Source organism: Cucumis melo, chromosome 11 (assembly GCF_025177605.1).
Source record: "Cucumis melo cultivar AY chromosome 11, USDA_Cmelo_AY_1.0, whole genome shotgun sequence".
NCBI classification, from domain to species: Eukaryota; Viridiplantae; Streptophyta; class Magnoliopsida; order Cucurbitales; family Cucurbitaceae; genus Cucumis; species Cucumis melo.
In genome coordinates this window covers 32,200,529-32,205,069 of record NC_066867.1, presented here as the reverse complement: position 1 = coordinate 32,205,069, position 4,541 = coordinate 32,200,529, and positions in this window count along the sequence as shown.

The following is a 4,541-nucleotide window of genomic DNA, read 5'->3' as shown; positions in this document are numbered from 1 at the left end:
GGCAAAATGGGGAGGAGAGAAAGGGAGTGGGACGTGACTTTGTTAAAGAAGAGTTTCCGGAATTGGAATAAGTTTCACGTGTCATTACTGCTGACGTTGATTGTGTTCGCCCCAATCTGGAAAAACTATTCTGACATTTCTACCCTCTAAGTACCTCCTCGGTCCCACCTTTTCCCCATTTCCATTTTTCTTTTTTTCTTTTTTGTATTTCCCCAACCCCCACACCCTAAGTCCCTTTCTACTTTTTTTTCTTTTTTTTTTTTCTTTTTTCTTTTAATTTTCATTTCTTTTTCTTTTTCCAACCCATTTATTTTGTAAATTTTATCAAAATTATTGTTAGTTTGTCCGTACCTATGATCGATGGAATTTAAAATGTTACTGTGTGATTTGTAAGTTCTTTATCCTACATTTCAAAATACTCTAAATTTTATCGATTAAATTATAAAAAAATGTCTTTAAAATCTAAAAATGTTAAGTTTTGTATAGATGAAGTTAGTGTTTTGATTCGTAAGGAAATTGATTTATCGTGTGTTTAAATTATATTTTCCAGTGTTATTCGCTCAAAATTAGGTTTTTCAAATGTATTTTAAACAATTTTCACAAAAAAATGCGTTTATTCAAAAACATTTTTTTCTTAAGTTAATCCAAACGTGTCCTTAGCCTCATTCGAGAATATTTACGGTTTTAAGGTTTTTAAAATTTTAGACTTTTATAGACACTGATATGCTTCTATTAGTAATATTGTAATAAAAGTCTTATAATCAGTGTTTATCGTTAATAGAATCCAAAATTTTATTATACACGATAAATATTTTAATTTATTTTACTATATTTAAAATTATTCCTTTTATTTATCATATTTTACTATAATAATATGTTTTTCGTAGTTTTATCTCATATTTAAAATTTTTGTAGTTCGTTTTATGTAAATCTTTTTAAGTTTTGTCAAGAGAATATATGTAGAATGTACAAACGTTGAACAAAAGAGTCATTAATGTTGATCAAATTGATGTTTTTAAATTTCATTTTGGTTAATGTTTATTGAGTCGGTCATAAACTTTCTAAAATGTTTATTTTAATTTATAATCATTTGAAGAGTAAAATTTCTAGTGCTTTTTTTTTGTCACATATGAAAATGTCACTTCAATTTTAAATATGTGTATTTGACATGATGATGTAGACATTTGGTAGAGTCAAAGCTGTGATCAATTTATGTTGTGGAGTAATAGTAATTTTTCTATAACTTTTTTTTTTTTTGGTTTAAAAAGTATATATATATATATATATATATATATTGATGATGAACACTTTAGTAAAAGTTTAAAAACTTATTAACACACAAAATTAAAATTCAAAATTTAAGGATATCAAACACTTAAAATATACAAACTTCATATTTAAACATTTAATTCGTAATTTAGCCCCGTTTTTAAATAAATTTTCAATGTCTCACAACTAACCAAATTTGATTAAACATTCTTAAAAAAATATTTCTAAACGTTTTCCTTTTTATCTTGATGTAACTTGTTTCATCAAAGTTTTAGTGAAAAATGAAATAAATAAGGTCAAATTATATATATATATAAAAGATATCCTAAATCTTAGATTTGATATGTTTTTCAAATAATATCATTTAACTTTGGATCTTCGCAGTACTTTTAGAAAGAATAACTAAGTGTATAACAATATCCTTAATGAATTACGAACGTAACAAAATTTACGAGTGATAGTACTTTCATGATAAATTCATTATAGTGGTATAGTTCTATCCTTGATATATTGATTTTGAGATCTATATCTAAAATTTTCATATTTATGAATATTACTAAATCTTACTAATACTTTATATTTAATGACTGTATTTATAATGCCTTGAAGCTTTTTTTATAAAGAAAAATCAAAATTTCTCCGAACTTTCAAACGCCAACGGCATTTTTCATTCTAAAACAAAAAATCAAAAATCAAGTTAATTTTTTTTTAAATGTTCAAATGGTATTAACAATTTCTTTTAACACCAATAATTAAATATATATATTTTCAAAACGAAAAAGAAAAAAACCAGCCAAACGATCATACATACATCACAATTAAAAACTACAAAATAAATTTTTTGATAGGATAAAATTCAATATATATCTAAAAATAGTTTATTTCAATTGAAAAATTAATAAAATGGAAAGATCTAAATGCATCTAGAAAATGTAGATTTGAAGAAACATTTAAATTTCAAAGAAAAAATTAAAGGCGAATGTAATAAAATGAATTGATTCATATATGTTTCTTTGCTCTCTCTATCATGGTTTGTGGTCCTCTAATATAGTACTTTGATTATTTATTCACATCTTCAAAAAGAAGAAAAGTATACATATGCAAAGGATTTTCTTTAAAGAAAAAAGAAAAAGAAACGGTGTATCGTTGATCGTTAGTTTACATACACAAGTCGACCATTTACGAATTCTCCATTAGTAGAATTAGGTTAAACTTTAAAACCTACCTAGTACTCTTTGAGTACTACTACTAATTATCCTCTAAAATATAATTTGTATTTTTTATTCAATCATAGACTAAGGTTCATGTGATATTTATTGATTTTTAATTAGGAGAAAAGAACGTGACTGAAAAAAAAAACTCAAAAAGAAAAGAAAACATCCACGTAGATATGATGTTTGTCAAACGCATGCATGCTTTAGTCAAAGTGTAAGAGAATATAAAAGTCGGAAAATTTTGGAGTATGACTTATATAATGTTGTATTTATAAAGGTGATTAACCTAGGGTTTTCTTTATAGGTTTCACTGTCACTTTAGGATACTCATACAACATACGAGGACAAGGAACACGCCCTTGTTTGGCACTAAGCTTCGGTCGTGGTCGAGCCCAAAACATCAACATCTTCTCCTAGTCTCGCGTTGGTCCTAATGTAACATACTTTAGGGTAGAGCATGTGGACGTTAATTTGGAGATGACACAAACTAAACCCTCTTCTCTTGGTCCATTATGGGGTCTAAGCTAAGGTGTCATAATAATGGGTTCAAATTTTATATCATTTTTTTCAACGTTGTTAGCTTCTTTAATTTTATTGGTTATGTATTGTTATGCACTCCTCCATTTTACAAATGGGTGATTAAGTGGAGGATCTATGGTGGTTGGTGGGAGTCGAATATATTTTTTACATGATAAAAAGCTAATTTTTTTTTTTCCTTTTTCGTAAAATATCAATTTTAATGGTGTCCATGGTAGATCTTTTCATTTCTTTTTTGAAAGAATAAAGAGATATCTTACTAAAAAAAACTTAAATTATGTCAAAGGATATGTTTTACTTTAATAATAATTAGAGACATTTTCTATTCTTTTTTAAAAAAGTTTGAGTTATACGTTTTTATACCTCACTACAAGAGACGTGGGTATTCTCGACGCTCGGCGAAAATGCAAAGTACGTCGGAAAAGGATATCCCGACGTACAAAACGGCGTCAGGAAGAACGTCGGGAGAAATGCGTCGCGAGAGGCTTTCCCGATTTGGTACGGCGTCGAGAAAGCCTTTCCCGACGCCGGGAGATGCGTCGGCATCGACGGCGTCGGGAAAACCTTATTCCCGAGGCCGTCTATGCCGACGCATCTCCCGGCGTCGGGGAAAACCTCTTTTCCGACGTTTTTTTTTCCGACGTAATGAACGTCGGGAAATATTTTTTATATATTTTTTTAAATATTTTATTTTTACTTTTTTCCTTATAATATTTTGCTCAAACATTCACAATGATGTTCGGATTGCTCAAAAAAATTTCGCGACGTTTTGGATTAAATTAAAATAAATTAATAAATATACAAACACAAATTAAAAAAATAGAATTAAAATTAATAATACGAATAAGTTGACTACAAGAAAATATAGTTCTCAATATAGAAAAAACATAAACATAATACCCAATCTCCCAACGAGGTGCGTATGCGCATCATTCTACACCTTCGGTCCTAAAAATGGTATAAAAATAACTAAGTTTAATACATAATCATATATTGCAAAAACTTAAGAATAATAGAGACATATACGACGTACCGCAGAGCTAGGGATCATGTGGTAGTCCCTGTTGTGCACGAGTTAGGTCTTCAATCATCTTTTTCATAACTTCCACTTGTGAAGCTAATGCTTGGTGATTTCTATCTTGTACTTCAATCCGTTCCAAAGCTTCATGAAGTTTAGCTTGTAATTCAATTTTAAATTTAACTATACATCCCCCAAATTCAATTTAACTATTAACCCCCCCCCCTCCCCTCCAATTTCAATTTTCAATTTTCAATTCAAATATAAACCCCCCTCCCAATTCAATTTTCAATTTAACAATAAACCCTCTCCCCCAATTCAACCCCCATTCAATTTTATTCAATTTTCTAAAACAAAAATCCTAAATCATTCAAATTTCAAATTTCAAATTTCAATTCAACCACAAATTACACACACTCTATACAAAAATACATTTAACAAACAAAAATCTATTCCAAAAGAAAATCCTAAACTAATTCATCAAAAAAAACCCTAAACTAATT